We start from the raw sequence: 17,374 nt of genomic DNA on the forward strand, positions 1-17,374 counted from the left end.
GGAAGCAGGTCGCGGCGGCCGCGAGCCTGGAGCTGCAAGTGCACCATAGGGGGAAGGGCAAGTCCCTGGAGGGCAAAGCCCCAGGATTCCGCTGGGGTAGAGGTAGAGGTAGGTGGAGACGGAGGGATACGGGGAAGGGGGACCGGGTGGTGATGGTAGGGCTCAGCCTGAGCTTTCCATCCTAGGAGGGAGGAGACTGGAAGGGACCTAAAGATGGGAAGTGAGAAGAAAAGAGCATCCCGGCTTTCTTACTTTGTCGCCTTCAAATTGTTGTGGGAGATGACAGGGGCCTAAGATCTATGTCCCAGCTCTGGGCTGGGCTCTGAAGACAGAAAGAAGCAAGACCCTAGGGGTACACAGCTCCAGCCCTTATTTCTTCCACTTTTCCAAACACAATGATGCCTCACCATTTTATTTTTTTCTGAAAAGGCCACGATAACCATTCCTGGTTAAGGAGTTCTGACTTGGACAGGACTCCCTGAACTTCATTCACTTCCTTTTCTAAAGTAGGGGTCCAATGCAGCCGGCACCAGCAGACAGTGGCAGGGGAGCTGCCTGCCTCAGGGAACTCTAGGATTCCACAGTTTTCTTCCCTATTCAAGAAAGAGCCCAAGTGTAAAAAACCAGAAGGATCTGTGGACATAAATAAATAAATAAATAAATAAATAAGGATTTGTGGTTATGTGAAAAACCAGGACTGCCAACACACTCTGGAGTCACCATGCACAGGGTTCCCTAAGACCCATGATTTCTAAGCCTTAGCCATTCACCTTCAGAAGAAAACAGGGACAAGGATCTTGCTGTCCCTGGAGCATGGTGTAAACACTCTGGGCTAGAGGCTGAGTGCCATGATCCATGCCCTAGGCAAGAGGGCTGCAATTTACTCCCTTCATAGGTCCATCAAGAAATTGGACTCTGCACTGGGGCAGAGATACACTTCGTTGATATTTGTTTCCTCATAAAAGTTTAATTCATTTGAGATACCTTTTCTTGGGACACCTGGGTGGTGAGTCAGTTAAGCATCTGCCTGCAGCTCAGGTCATGGTCCTGGAGTCCTGGGATCAAGTCCCACATTGGGCTCCTTGCTCAGCAGGGAGCCTGCTTTCCCCGCCACCTCTCTCTGCCTGCCTCTCTGCCTACTTGCAATCTCTGTCTGTCAAATAAATAAAATCTAAAAAATAAAACAAACAAACCCATGCTCTCTGAGGTGGCTTTGGATGGCATGTTCATGAGTTGCTGGAAAATTTCTTCTCCAGTCCTGGTAAGTTCAACAACTTGTCACCAGCAATGGATGGGGGTGTGGGGTAGGAGGCATCATTACCCATTAACACGTGTTCTTTGTTTTTCCTTTCTGGTTTTGGGGTTTTTTAGAGAGGGAAGGGGAGAGAGAAAGGGAGAGAGAGAATCTTAAGCAGGCTCCGTGCCCAGCATGGAGTCTGATGTGGGGCTGGATCTCACGACCCTGAGATCATGACCTAAGCTGAAATCAAGAGTCAAACACTTAACCAGTGGAACCACCCAGTCGCCCCTCTCTTAAAAGGCACAAAGATCAGAAAGAAAATTTATACCATAAGTCATGAAGATAAAATGAGAGATGAGGGAACATAAAAATAAGTCGTAAAAGGTGGTTGAAAAAATTAAAAATGGGAATCAACAAAAATATAGCACATGATAAAGAGAATTTAAGAGAGTGTTGTAGACAAGGAATGATGTTGAAAACACAACTGAAAAGCAAGAAAAGTGGTACAAAATATCAAATTTTTAAGTGATGAAGGATTGATAAAGGTATTGGGGAAGGAAGGTGTGAATGTGTGTAAAAATGGAGAAATGTGGGCACCTGGGTGGCTCAGTTGGTTAAGAGACTGCCTTCAGCTCAGGTCATGATCCTGGAATCCCAAGATTGAGTTCCGCATCAGGCTCCCTGCTGGGTGGGGAGTCTGCTTCTCCCTCTCCCACTCCCCCTACTTATGTTCCCTCTCTCACTGTCTCAGTCTGTCAAATAAATAAAATCTTTAGGGGCACCTGAGTGGCTCAATGGGTTAAGCCTCTGCCTTGGGCTCAGGTCATGATCTCAGGGTTCTGGGATCCAGCCCCACATGGGGAATCTCTGCTCAGCAGGGAGCCTGCTTCACCCCCCCCTCCGCCCCGCCTCTCTGCCTACTTGTGATCTCTGTCTGTCAAATAAATAAATAAACTCTTAAAAAAATAAAATCTTTACAAATATACATTTGTGGTATGCCTGGGTGGCTTAGTGGGTTAAAGCCTCTGCCTTGGGCTCAGGTCATAATCCCAGAGTCCTGGGATTGAGCCCTGCATTAGGCTCTCTGCTCAGCAGGGAGCCTGCTTCCCCCTCTCTCTCTGCCTGCTTCTCTGCCTACTTGTGATATCTGTCTGTCAAATAAATAAATAAATAAAATCTAAAAAATATATATATATATATATATATTTGTTTATTTGAGAGAGAGCATACACAAGAGAGTGGGGGGAGGGGCAGAGGAAGAAAATCTTCAAGCAGACTCTCCCCACCCACCGCCCCCCAATCTGCCCCAGTGCAGAACCCAAAGAGGTTCTTAACCTCTCCACTCTGAAATCATGACCTGAGCTGAAACAAGAGTCGGGTGCTCAACAACTGAGCCACCCAGATGCCCCTCAACACATGAATTTTTAGAAGATACAAACATATAGTCCATCACAGAAACCTAAAGAAGTGATGTAAATATAATTAAATGATAATTCTCCAGAAGAATCTGTCCCTGTCACTCTCAGCTCATGGGCAGAGGAAACTCACTGAGCTGAGTTTGCTGGCCCCAGGGTGCTGGTGATCAGAATTAGCAGGCTGTGTGTTTAGGAGGAGGAATGACTGGATCTAAGGTTATAGGGACCTGGTGAAGTGATCTCATTTCATACTAGAATGTGATTGTCAAGTCACCCACAAGAGCCCTAACACTTCTCAGTGTGGAAATTTTTGAAAAAGTTTTCAAAACTACCAAAGAGTGTACTTCTCGGGGAATTAGTGCTGAGAAATCGATTGGGACATTTTCCAGATGTGATGTTTGTGTTAACAGAACTCTACATGTGAGAGTTGGACTTGGATACTGTAAAGCTTTTTTGTTTTTTTGTTTTTAAGATTTTATTTACTTGACAGAGAGAGTGAGGGCACAGGCTGGGAGACAGGGGAAGACAGAGAAGCAGGCTCCCAGGGAGCCCAGCACGGGACTTGATCTCAGGACCCCAAGATCATGACCTGAGCCGAAGGCAGCCGCTTAACCAACTGAGCCATTCAGGTGCTCTGGGTACTATTAATTCTGTGCTGGGGAAGCAACAATTATGTAATAATTGAGATAATTAAGATACTGGCATAGTACCTTCAATGGAACACGATGCAATATTTAAAGTTGTGATTGAAAGGATTAGGCAAAATGGAAGATGTAACACTTAAGTAAAATAGATTCTGAAATGGTATTTATGATATCTATCTATCTGTTTGTTTGTTTAACTAATTTATTTATTCTAAAAGAAGGCTCCACACCCAACACAGGGCTTGAACTCACAACCTGGAGGTCAAGAGTCCCATGCTCCGGTGACTGACCCAGCCAGGTGCCCCAAAATGGTACTTATTATTTTAAAATTATTATTTAAGACAAAATTTTTACAAGTGGATAATATCTGAAGGGAATGTTAAAATATCCTCGTTAAATGATGGCGCTTTGGTGTTTTCTTTGTTTAAAATTTTCTTTTAGTAAGGTTGTATTTTTAGGATCCCCTACAGTTCTGTACAAACTCTGGGCTCCCCACCAATCTGACAGTGTGTTGCTCTGACCCTAAACTGCATATCAAAGGTTTTGAGAACTGAAGTAGAGTGAGCAACTACCCAGGTCCCAGACCAACCTGTGTGTAGTGTACACGCAGGACAGATCCAAAAAAACACAGCAGAGCGTTGGACAAAATCCAACACCCACTCATGATAAAAACTCTCAGTAAACTAGGAACAGGGTGAAACTTTCTCAACTTGAATAAGACTATGTATAAAAAAATTCTCCAGCCAACATCATATTCAATGAAGGGAAACTAGAACCTTTCCCACTAAGATCAGGAACAAGGCAAGAATGTCCCCTCTTACCACTCCCTTTCAACATGGCACCAGAAGTTCTTGTTAATGCAATAAGGCAAGGTATACGACTTTGGAAGAAAGATGTAAAACTGTCATTATTCGCAGATGACATGATTACCTAGAAATTCAGAAAGAATCAACAACATTCATGGAACTAGTAAGTGATTAATAGGAAGGTCGTAAGTACAAGGTTAACAAACAAAGGTCAGCTGCTTTCCTATATAATGAACCAACGGAACTTGAAATTAAAAACACAGTATGGAGCACCTGGGTGGCTCGGTGGGTTAAAACCTCTGCCTTCGGCTCAGGTCATGATCCTGGGGTCCTGGGATCAAGCCCCGCATTGGGCTCCCATCGGGCTCTCTGCTCCGTGGGGACTCTCTCTCTCTGCCTGCCTCTCTGCCTACTTCTGATCTCTGTCAAATTAATAAATAAAATCTTTTTAAAAAACACAATATCATTTTTACATTAACACCCAAAACTCTTAAATACCTAGGTATAAATCTAACAAAATATGTACAAGATCTATAGGAGAAAACTTCAAAGCCCTCCCTCATATGGATGGGGATTATCCCTAAAAGGACGCCTTGTCTTAGAGAGCACGTGTTTGTACAAGTAGACCGGTGGAACGGGCGATCTCTCTCTCTCTCTCTCTCTCTCTTTTTTTTTTCTCTCCTGTACATGGATTATTTTTGACAGACCTATAACACTGAATTAGTTTAAGATATATACTATAATGATTTGATATATGTATATATCATGGAAGGATAGTCCACTCTTTTATATATATAAATTTTCATCAATTCCCCACAGAGCTGCTTAGTGCTTAGTGCCAGCTCCGCCAACGATCTGTGATGAGCTGTGAAGTGTAACTGTCAGGAACAATCCTGACTTCCCACGATGAAAAGCACAGAGCTTTGCGATAAAAACGCAGTTCTTACCTTCATGGCTCGTTTTCCTTGGTCCCTGGGTTTCTGCAAACGTATTAATAGTGTCTGCAGGGGAACGCACTTGAAGCTCTTCCTGCCCTGCGGAGTACAAGTATTTCTGGAATAAGGGGCACCGCCTTCCCCCATGCAGTTCATTAACTGAAACCTTGGCTTTAGTATGTATAATATCCTGGCTTCTGGCCCTCAGCCCTCCGCCGGAGGGAGTGGTCATCACGGCGCTCGCCTCCGGACTCTATCTGGGGCCTTCCAGGCTCCGGAGGTCTGCACGGTGGGCTCGGGCGACGCTTGCGTCCCCCACGCGTGCCAGGTGGCGGGGTGGAGTCGGGGAAGAGGAGGGGGGACGCAGCGGCCACCAGCTGCTCCTTTCCTCGTGCTGGTGAGCCGCGCGCGCAGCGGTCTCCAGCCCCTGCTTTCCAATTCCCGCGAGCCAGCTGCTTAGAGCCTCCCCAGAAGACACGCGCTGTTCGCCCCCAGGCTCTCCCCTCCGAGCTGCGACCTTCGATCAGCCCCTCGCACCTGGCGTGGCACCCGCTGAGGACAAACCAATCAACTCCGTGAAAGAGACCAGGACTCAGGAGGGAGAGTAGGGAGGACAACACGCCGCGCCCTGCGTTAGGTCGGGAAGCTCTGCCCGGTTCCTGCGCCCCTGGTGGGGGCTCAGATCCCACCAAGGAAGGTCCATTCCCGGAGGGCGGGAGTTAGAGACCTCGGTGCAAGGGCAAGGGTCTCCCCGAGTCCGGTTGCTTGGGATCAGCAGGCCAAAACTGGAGGTAAGCTCCGTCTAAGCCTCAATTATACCTCCAGACGCCGTCCTGGGTCAACAAGCGCCCGAAACGAAAATTGAACTTTGAAGAGGGTGCAGGACGCACGAAAGCATTTCCATGCAGACGAGGAAAGGATCCACGAGATTCGCCTGGAGGACTCCACCCAGCGCTCCTTCTCACGCCCGCAGGAGCTCGGCTGCGGTTGCCGGGGCCGGAGGGAGCCTGGGAGGAGCCGAGGGGAGCCGGACGCGGCTGCTGCTGGGGCTAGCGCCTGGCCGGGGGCGCGCTCCCACCCGAGGACTGCGGGGATCTGCTCCCGGGAGGCTGGCATGGCCCGGCGCTGGGGAGGGGAGGGTGGAAGAGAACTTAGCTGCCGCCCTCCGCCTGGGGAAGAGTGTTAACAGCCCTGAACTTCGGTGTTCGCCGCAGCAAGGCGCAGCTGCTTACCTCTCTTTCTTTCCCAGATGCGGGGCGGACAGGGGGAGCAGACAGTCCCCTGTGGGCCCAAATCGCCCTAGTCGAGGTTGAGAAGGAGGTTCCGCTGCGAAGGGAGCAATTGCACAGGGGCACAGCGACGTTGCCTCCGCACCTGGCTGGTCTTGAAATCTTTTCCTTTTCCTTTTTAAGTTTATTTATGTGTTTGTGTGTTTGTGATCTCTACACCCAAGTGGGGCTGGAACTCACGATCAGGAGTCGCATGCTTCTCTGACTGAGCGGGCCAGGCGCCCCTGGTCTTGGAATCTTGAAGGGCGCACCAGGAGGGGCACTGCACGAAAACCACCAAGGAGCAAGGAAGGTGAAGGCCACTGCACCGGCTGTCGGTGGCAGGATCCTGAGGCCCGTTGAGTTCCCTCAGGTCTCCGTGCTGCCCGCATCGTCCTCTGGGCGTGGAAGAGGGAGCAGGAGCGCGGAGGTTAGGGCTGGAAAGAGGCAGAACTCTGATGGAGGTCCAGAGAGTCCTGAACTGCAAATCTGCAGACTAGCCTCTATTTTCCGGCCAAGGATGACTTCTCTGTGAGAGTCAGGTGAGGATGGGGACTAACACTAAGTCCCATTGTGACCTGCCCCAGGACTCAGCGGAGGACTGGGGGTTGGGGTAGGGGATAAAAACCCAGGTCAACAGAGCCAGTACTGGACACAGTCTTGCCGGCCAGCCAAGGCCCTCCAGGTTCTGTCCTGCTGGTCCCTTCTTTTCTGGAGCCCTTTAAAACTGACTCTACAGAGGGGACCACTCTGGCCCGTTGCTCCTCTTCTGAGTCTCAGGCACAGACTTTGGGTTCCATCTTCTCAGCCCTGTGTATTTCCTCTACCCTTGAAGAAGCCAAAGAAAAATCGGGGAAACACCACGCTGAGCCCCACTGGCTTTGGAAGGAAATACCAGCTGGTGGAGTAGTGACCAGGGGAAGGGCATCACCAGCATGAAGACCCGTATGAGCCAATGACCCAGCGTTATGTGACATCTCAGAGATCTTGGCTGACAAGGGAAACTGAAGCCAGGTTATGAAAGTGCTGTCCGCAGTAGTCTGTTTGGAGAACACCAGAGTGAGAAAGATGCAGACCTCTTCCCAGTCCAGAGAATAAGAGGGGTCAGGTGGACAAGGGGCTGGACGGACCTTGAAGAGGTTGAATCATGACAGGTCCTCGCTGCATGTGGCATAAACTGGAGAGGAAAGTGTAGGTAGAATCTTAAAACAACAACAACAACAAAATCAGAGCCCTAATGAGCACTGTGGTTAGACATTCTGGGTCTGCAAGAGGAGGAGAAAGAAAAAGAAAGGAAATGCTACGTGCTCAGGCTCACGCAGCATCTTTCCTTCTCCATCAAAGCTGATGGATGTGGGGCGCCTAGGTGGCTCAGTCTTTAAGCGGCTGCCTTTGGCTCAGGACCTGCTCCCAGGGTCCTGGGATGGAGCCCTGAGTTGGGCTCCCTGCTCAGTGGGGAAGCCTGTTTCTCCCTCTCCCACTTCCCCTGCTTCTGTTCCCTCTCTGTCAAATAAATAGATAACATCTTAAAAAAGATAAAGTAAGCTTGTATTGAATTCCCAGAAAACTCCTGAAAATTGATCCCAAAGTCTTCAAGACCCATAGACACTGCCCTTCGCTAAGGGAGAATATCTAGTTTTTCATGTAAACTATGAAAACCTAAAGCCACATCATACATCAAGGTGAAAGACTGGATGCTTTCTCCATAACATCAGGAACAAGGCAAGATGTCTTGTCCTGGCATGTAAGCATCAAGGTCAAGTCTGAGTTCTTGGAGGGGGGGGTGGGTGGCAAGGGTTGGGCTATGTGTCTAGAGGTCCCTACTTCAATGACATTTTAGGACAAGGTGTACATTTTAAATCTGAGCGATATTCAAATTGCATCATGTCTGTTCCAAAAACCCTCCCAAAAACTCAACCATAGGAGCAGGCACCAAGCTGCTTGGCACATGGCAGAGCCCAGCCTTCCCAGGCCAGGCCCAGGAAGGTACTGTGGCTTTGTTCCAATAAAAATACAGTTTTGGGGGGCCCCTGGTTGGCTCAGTGGGTTAAAGCCTCTGCCTTCAGCTCAGGCCATGGTCCCAGGGTCCTGGGATGGAGCCCCGCATTGAGCCCACATCGGGCTCTCTGCTCGGTGAGGAGCCTGCTTCCCCCTCTCTCTCTGCCTGCCTCTCTGCCTACTTCTGATCTCTCGCCATCAAATAAATAAATAAATAAATAAAATCTTTATTTAAAAAATGCAGTTTTTTGAGAAACCAATGGTAGCAGTTTTCCATTGTGATTGTTCAGTAAAAGAGAATCTTTTTGTTTTAACACATTTGCCCCTTTCCCTCTTCTTTTAACGTAAGACTACTGGAGAATGAAAGAAAGAGTATTGCATTTCTGCCACCAATACCCCTGAATCGTCTGAGGCCACAAAGAGCTGTCAAGGTGAGCTGTCAAGGTGCTTGGCAGCTTCATGCCCAGTAGGTGGTCCCTTCCTAAGAGGGCATTTAGTGTTAGGGGTCTCCCTGGGGTAAACAGAAATCCAAACACTTGGGGTAGAGCTCGGAGAGAATCCTTCATTTTAGATGGAGAGATGATCCCCAACTCTGTGTCTTGGAGATGTTCACTTTACTGTTGTTAACTTTTAAAAGATTTTATCTTTAAGTAATCTCTGCCCAATGTGGGGCTCGAACTTAACAGCCTTGAGATCAGGAGTTGCGCACTCTACCCGCTGAGCCAGCCAGATGCCCCTACTGTTCTGTTACTTTAAAATCAATTCCCATTAAAAGGATATAGATCTATACATCTTTTAGATCTCATAACTCTATCTCCTCAGTTTAAAATTAGTATCACTTGCTGTATTTGAAAAATACAGTATGTTATTGAAACAATAGAAAGGTACTTTCCTTCTTTTTTAAGATTTTATTTATTTATTTGACAGGGAGATCACAAGTAGGCAGAGAAGCAGGGGAAGCAGGCTCCCCGCTGAAACAGAGAGTCCCGAATTGGGGCTCGATCCCAGGACTCTGAGATTATGACCTGAGTTGAAGGCAATGGCTTAAAACACTGAGCCACCCAGGCACCGTGGCACTTCTCTTCTTGATGCCACCTTGAGTGGCTGGGTCCAAGCTCTGAGAAATGCCAGCAGAGTGAAGGCTGGTTCTTCTGTCACTATAGCAAATCCACTGCAGCATCTTCAGTAGAAGCTTTGCTGTCGGTGCTCTTTCATAAACGGAATGAGACCTTCTCATTGTCCTCCAGGAGGCCTGGATACATAGGCAAAAAGTAAAGCCCATGCTGAAAGGCTGTCTTGAACCGGAGACCCCAAATCTTCAGTCTAAAGCGTCCCCGAACAGCGTTAGTCCTGACTGGGTATGCCTGTGATGGAGGAATGAGGAACTATCCATAAACTATTCTTTGATCCCAACTCAAAATCGACATTGTGTGCCGCGAGTCCTAAAACTCAGAAGCGGAAGGTTTCTCCTTACACCAGCAACGATGAGGCAAGATCAGTCTTGGTATTTCACCCAGGAAGCCTGTATGATGCCCAGGGCGGGGACACCTGGCCGTCACATGGCTCCTGGGTCCAGAATCTCCCTGGTGTCAGGTCTTCTCCGTTCACTCAGCGCCATCAGTGAAAAGAGCGCTGCTACCAAAATCCTATTATCCACGGTCACAGTGCACATCCCAACCATGAAGCATTACTCTATCCTCCACTACCGGTTGCTCTTTAACCCAAGAGATCACATCAGGTGGCAACATGTACAGAGCCTGGTGTCTGCAGGTGCTGGACACTCCTTACCCTAGTTTTTTGTTTGCTTTCCTGTCTGATGAGGTTTCTACAATGAATGAGTGTGTGTGTGTGTGTGTGTGTGTGTGTGTGTGTGTGTGTGTTTAAGCAAAAAGTAAAAAAAAAAAAACAAAAAAAAACTTCTAAGTGCTCCTTTTGGAAAGTGGAAGTAGTCTTCCTCCCTAGGCGTTACCGGGGTGCAAATCCCCATGGTGCTTCTCGTGCTGAGATCTTGGATCCCAGACGCCCCCACTCCTGCCTTCCCTGGGAGTTGCAACTGACATTTTCCAGACGCTTCCCATACTTCGCTCCCTAAAAGCCCTGGGGAGGAGGGTTTCCCGAATCCCGAGCGCGAGGACCCTCCCGCGCCCTGAGCTCCCTGCTTGCTTCATTCACATTTATATTTTGCTTTCATTAGCCCCGTTTTAGGAGGGGCAAAGAGCTCAGAGTCAATTCCAAGTCACAATACAGGCGGCGTAAAAAAAAAAACTTAGTAAACGCTGCACCTGACACCTGCTGCGATGGACGTCGTTTAAACGACAACAAATGGGCCAGCTTGCAGGACCTCGTGGCGCAACGGTAGCGCATCTGACTCCAGATCAGAAGGTTGCGTGTTCGAATCACGTCGGGGTCACGACTGAGGTTTTTCTGTTTAGACCTTTCAGTTCGTATTCTTATCAGGATGATGCTTCAGATAGGATATTAAAAGAGGGCACGAGGTGACTTTGTTAACAGGTTTTTTGCTTTTTTTTATTGGGTCGCTAGATGGACATGGCACAATATCCCTGGTCGATATTTGTGTGACCTTGAGGGAGATGTCGGTTTCCCAATTCTCCCCCACCCCCACTCCCGGAGTTTTCATGGTTTGCACTTACTGTCAAAGGCGCCTGAGCAGGGGAGCCTGGGTGGCAGAATCGGTTTCAGCTGAGGTCATGATCTCGGGGTCCTGGCATCGAGTCCCGCGTGGGGCTCCTATCTCAGCGTGGAGTCATTCTCTCCCTCCATCTCTGCCCTCCCACTCATGCTGTCTCTCTCTTTAAAATAAATAAATAAAATCTTTAAAAAAAGGGGGGGGCCTGAACATTGTGGTTAAAGAAGATACTGTGAGCTTGATTAGAAATTTATTATGTCGAAGATGCCATTCTTGAACTTTCTGAAAGCGGAAATTATTACCCTGGCATTTACCACTTTTTAATTTAGGATTTATTTTTATTTTATTTTATTTTTTTTAAAGTAGGCTCCATGCCCAGTGTTTGAATTCACGACTCAGGTCTTGAATTCACGACCCGGAGATCAAGGGTCACATGAGCAGGGACTGAGCCAGCCATGCGCCCCAATTTAAGATTCATTTAAATGCATCCCTCCAATAGGGATTTGAAACAATCCAGTTTAAGACACAAACTAGTTACCCTGACCTGAGAGCGAGGGTAAACACAGGCCAGCAGAAATGAAGATGTGGTGGATTGACCAGGATTAAGTTTTCATCGCATCAGCCTCACTTGTTTAAAAGTCAGTGTAAAAGTTTGTCCCTTATTGGGGAGGGTATGTGCTACAGTGAGGAAAAAAAAAAAGTTTGTCCTTCGCTGAGCTTAAAAAAAAAAAACACCTCTACAGATGTATTTTTTAAAAAGATTTTATTTATTTGACAGAGATCACAAGTAGGCAGAGAGACCGAGAGAGAAGGAAGCAGGCCCCCAGCCGAGCAGAGAGCCCGGAGCCCCGCCCCCGGGTTCTCTGCTCGGCGGGGGGCGGGCTTGATCCCAGGACCCTGGATCACAACCCGAGTTGAAGGCAGAGGCTTTAACCCACTGAGCCACCCAGGCATCCCAATACTTTTCTTTTCTTTTCTTTTCTTTTTTTTTTTAAAGAGCACTGTCTATACCCAACGTGAGGCTTAATCTGAGGATCCAGAGATCAAGAGTCCCAGCCCTATCCACCCCAGCCAGCCAGTCCGCCCTGTAGGCCTGCTTTTTAAAGATCTCAGTGATTGATGAAATCCTGGAATCTACAACAAAGCACCTGCTTTGAAGCCAAAGAGATGCGAAGGTGCAACATTCTGCACCAGTCAGATGTGTTACTGTGGGGTCGCGGTCACAAGCTCCAGATCCTTCTTGTGTATTTAACATAGGGTCATTACTCACTTTTCAGTTTCACAGTTCAACGATTGCTATCCAGGCAGCCAGACGATTTGGGATTCTCTGGGTTTGGGAATTTTCTGGGCTTCTGGTCCTTTCGTTAGGAGATGGACCAAATAAGGCGAAACAGTCGGTAAACAGGAGGGGAGGATGCCTCAGGGAAGTACTTGCCTTCACCATTCAGAAACATCCCGCCCCTCCCAGGAGATTTTGAGGGGCCGCGGGTGTCCTTCCCCGCAGCGCTGCTGGTCCCCCCTCTTCTGCAGGATTTCAGGCTCCAGCACGTCCAAGAACAGATTTTACTCAGAAGGAATGTGAGGTGGGAGAGGGAGTGTTCCTTTGATAGACGAGCGTCCTCTGAACTGGCGGGCGCTGGGGGAAACTACCTACCCAGGGACTGCGGCGGGGAGCAGACACAAGAAAACGCTGCTGAAAGTCAGTCGTTCCCCCAGGAGCGCCTCTGGGAGCCTGCTGGGATCTTAGCTGGAGCCGGAGGCCCACTTGGAGGACACAAACGTGACCTGGGGACCTGATCTGTGGTCTCTCTCTCTCCCTAAGTTCACATTCCTAGAAGGGACCTGCAGGATTGACTCCCCAAGTCATCTTCCCGGAGACGGACTGGTCAAGCTTGACCATCCCGCCTTTCCCTAAGTTCCCGAGCCTAGCCCAGACGATCCTGGGCCTTCTGTAAAGACAAACTTGAGCTCTGCTATGGAAATCTGGATTCTGGACAGGTTGCTTCACTTCTGAAGTTTTTCTCTTCGCAGTCACTCTGAGAGTACTTTTCCGAATTTATTTTCTAAATATTTGCATAATCGTAATAACATAACTCACACATGAGACGTTCCAGGATATACAAGCACCATTCTAAGGGCTTGGGACAGGCCAGAGAACAAAACAGACCCACCTTTCAGGGAGATACCAGCCTCTTTATATATGTGAAAAGATTTGGACAGGTGACAGGCAGAACACAAAGGGCCATAGACGAGGAGGTCACGTGATGGGGATGGGGTGTCTCTTTCTTCCAGGCCTTAACACAGGGGTGTCTTTGAATTACACCTATGAGCGTGACGGTGTGGTTTGTTTGCTCTATTTTATTTTATTATTTTTTAAAATATTTTTATTTATTTGACAGGCAGAGAGGCAGGCAGAGAAGCAGGCGGGGGGGGGGGGGAAGCAGGCTCCCTGCTGAGCAGAGAGCCCGATGTGGAGCTCGATCCCAGGACTCTGGGATCATGACCTGAGCTATAGGCAGAGGCTTTAACCCACTGAGCCACCCAGGTGCCTACTTTTTTTCTCTCTCTTAAAGAGTAAAGTATATTATTGATTAACTTTTTAAGTAGGCTCCACACCCAATGCAGGGCTTGAACTCATGACCCTGACAGGAGTCCCATGCTCTACTACTAAGCCAGCCAGACATCCCTAAAATATGTTACAATAACAACCCTGACATGAAGGGTCACCAGCTCTACCCACTGAGCCAGCCAGGTGCCCTTAATGTGTATTTTATTTATTTATTTATTTTTTAAAGATTCTATTTATTTATTTGATAGAGAGAGAGAGATCACAAGTAGGTAGAGAGATAGGCAAAGAGAGGGGGGGAAGCAGGCCTCCCAACGAGCAGAGAGCCTGAACCCAGGACCCTGAGATCAGGACCCAAGCCAAAGGCAGAGAAAGGCTTAACCCACTGAGCCACCCACGCGCCCCATTAATGTGTATTTTAAAAACAGCTTTATGGAGGGAAAGGAGGAGAGGAGAAAGGAAGAAACCTCAAGCAAGGAAGAAAAATGTTGCAAAACTTGGCTACCCCAGTAGAGAGCCCAACGTGTTTCTCATTTAAATGTCTGTAGAGCTGGTTTAGAGGGGATCTGCAACCAGTGTTCCCTTGTCAAGTTCTTGGTTTACATTAAATACTATCCATTCATTCCACATTTCCAGGTACGGGACATCCATTTCTTCCTTTTTTTTTCTTTTTTTTTTAAAGTAGTCTCTATGTCCAGTGTGGGGTTTGAACTCACAACCCTGAGCTCAAGAGTCACATGTTCCACAGCTGAGCCAGCCAGCCTCCCCAATTTCACCTTTGTTTGAATTGGTTTCTTTTCCAGAATATCAAAAGAATTCTTTATTAGTTCTTCCAATATAAGAGAACTTGAAAAAAAATTAAAATTTGCAAAACAATTAAGTCAAACATTTTTTTCCCCCAAGAGAGGAGATTTCTGGGCGTAAGGACATAGAGGTTTCTCTCATTAAAACCTCCAAAAAGAGACGTCTGGGCCTTAGCTGGGAGTCCATTTACTGTGGTGATGTGGTTCCTCCTCTGAGGCCAACCCAGCTGGATTTTTCCCTTTTCCAAAGGCTCTGCACACCAGAGGAGTGGAAGAGGCACAGAAGTGACTTTGTCATTCCCAAGACTCAGAGAAGAACAAATGCATCTTAATTCCAGCTACGAACAATATGAAACTGCTCATTTTTTCAAGGACTTCCAGAAGTGGCCAACTGGTTTATTGGCTGAGTCTCTGAGCCATCAGGCAGGGAGTAGGTTCCAAGGTGTTCTTTAGCCTCTGCTTATTTCTGCTGTGCATGGTATGGGGGGGGGCCCTGGAGCATCTTATCCAGCCCAAGGGGGCACAACTGGGGACACGCAGCTGCTTTCTCTTCAGGGTCGCTGGCCGTCTGACCCTCACTCGTCTCTGCTCTACTGAGGTACAGGAACATGTGCTTTCTGGAACTGAGCCCTGGGACTAACATACGGGACTCCATAAAGCTCCTCCACATTCTTTAGCTACATCAGGGGCTCCTGGATCCTCTAGGATACTTCAGCCGCTAACAGATAAGAAACAAAACTGGGGGTGCAGCTTTCAGGGTTCTGGACCAGTCACCTGTCTGTCTCACTGAGACAGGACTGAGAATGCAAACCCACTAGCGTGAGCCTGGGGAGCAAAATTTAAGAGGATGCCCTGAATCTCAGTAATTAACATCAATAATATTTTAATTGTGGTAAAATACACATAACATACAATTTACCATTTGGACCATTTTTGGGTATGCAGCTCAGTGCGTTAAGTACATTCACATTGTGCAGTCATCACAGCCATATATGCACAGAACTCTGCATCCTGCAAAACTGAAACTCTGTTTCCATTAAACACTAACTCTCCATTCCCCTCTCCCTGGCTCCTGGCAACTATCCATCCACTTTCTGTCTCTATTTGAGTCCTCTAGATCCTACTCTAGATACATGTTCACAAAAGTCCAAGAAGGCCCTAAACTTCCACTTCTGGCTGATGTCTAGGCTCAGGGCAAGCAGAAAGTGAAGGCTAAGGTAGAGTTGTAAATGGTCTGGCTGAGTGTCTCAAATGAGTACAAAGCCAACGTGGAAAAACGGGGGAGAGTTTCTCTCCCTCTCTTTTTGGCTCCTGGCCTTCAAAAAAATCTCTGTCAAAACGCTAGCTGCATGCCCGCTAAGGAAAGAAGAGGCTTCAGAAACCATCCGACCCAGAATACAGACTTTACAAAATTAGTTTAGAAATGTCTCTAAACAATCAGCTACAGCCTACAGCAAGCAACAACAACAAAACCACAAAGCTAACACATTCTAATATTCAAAATGTTCATTTTCTTTTTTCTTAAATATTTATTTATTTATTTTTAGAGTGAGAGAGCAGGGCTGGGGAGCGCCAGAGGGAGGGAGAGAATCTCAAGTGGACTCCCCATTGAGCAAGCAGCCTGACGCAGGGCTTGAGCTCATGACCCTGAGATTATGACCTGAGCCGAAATCAAGAGTCAGACGCCCAACTGGCTGAGCCATCCAGGTGCCCCTCAAAATGTTCATTTTCAAGCAAATATTGTGAAGCCTGCAAAAATGTAAGATGTCCTATTCACAGAAGTTAATAGAAATTCTTGGTAATCTCAAGTATAGCAGTTTTATTTTACTTTAGGATTATAGGTATATATACTTTAATAGGTATATATTACTTTAGAATTATAGTATATATATAGTATATATACTTTTTAAATGTAATTCAAGCCTAGAGAAAAGTTGCAAGAATAGTATTTGGATTCTCATACTCTCCCCACTTAGAGTTACTTTTTAAAAAAAAAATCTGCCACATTTTTTAATATAGGTATATAAGTCCAAACACATATATACATATTATTTGTGCTATTATTATCATTTTTGCAAATCATTGGAGAGTAAGTTGCAACATCATGGCCCTTAACTCCTAAACATTTTACTATGCATTACACTAAATTTTAGCATGTATTATGCAAAAGAACAGAAGCATTCTCTTATATAACCTCTGTAAAATGATCAAATCATGCAAATTAAACATTAATACAATAAAAATATCTAATATATACAACATATTTAGATTTTAAAAATTGTCCCAGTAATGTATTTTATAAAATTTTTTTCTAATTCATCATCTAATCCAAGATTATGCATCACATTTAATTTTCACGTGTTTTTAGTTTCCTTTGATCTGGTACATTTCTCAGCCTGCCTTTGTGTTTCATGATATTGATTTTTTTTTAAGATTTTATTTATTTATTTGACAGACAGAGATCACAAGTAGGCAGAGAGGCAGGCAGGTGTAGGGGGTGGGAAGCAGGCTCCCCGCCGAGCAGAGAGCCCTATAGGGGGCTAGATCCCAGGACCCTGGGATCATGACCTGAGCTGAAGGCAGAGGCTTTAACCCACTGAGCCACCCAGATGCCCCTTGGTTTTCTTTTTTTAAAGACTCCATTCATTTATTTGACATACAGAGAGGGCGCAGCAGAGGGAGAGGAAGTAGGAGGCTCCTTGCTCACAGGGAGCCCAATGAGGGGCTCGATCCCAGGACCCTGAGATCATGGCCTGAGCTGAAGGCAGACACCCAACCAACTAAGACACCCAGGTGCCCCTGTTTTTGTTTTTAATATTTTATTTATTTATTTGAGAGAGAGAACTTGAGTGGGAGGAGGAGCAGAGAGAGAGGACAAGCAGGCTCCATGCTGAGCATCTCAATCCCGTGACCTTGAGATCATGACCTGAGCCAAACTGGAGTCAGACACTTAACTGACTGAGCCACCCATGTGCCCCCCCAACATTGATGTGTTTGAAGAATGGAGGTCCATTGTTTTTAGGATGATCCTCGGTTGGGTTTCTCTGATTGT

The 17,374-nt window shown here is 46.9% G+C and overlaps 1 non-coding gene across 1 annotated transcript; it reads left to right on the forward strand.

Moving 5' to 3' along the window:
- The first annotated feature begins 10,644 nt into the window (after nucleotides 1-10,644).
- On the forward strand, nucleotides 10,645-10,716 carry TRNAW-CCA. Its single transcript has one exon. It is a non-coding gene; the product is annotated as a tRNA-Trp (tRNA).
- The last annotated feature ends 6,658 nt before the right edge of the window (nucleotides 10,717-17,374 follow it).

The sequence above is a fragment of the Mustela erminea genome, chromosome 20 (genome assembly GCF_009829155.1).
Source record: "Mustela erminea isolate mMusErm1 chromosome 20, mMusErm1.Pri, whole genome shotgun sequence".
Taxonomy (NCBI): domain Eukaryota; kingdom Metazoa; phylum Chordata; class Mammalia; order Carnivora; family Mustelidae; genus Mustela; species Mustela erminea.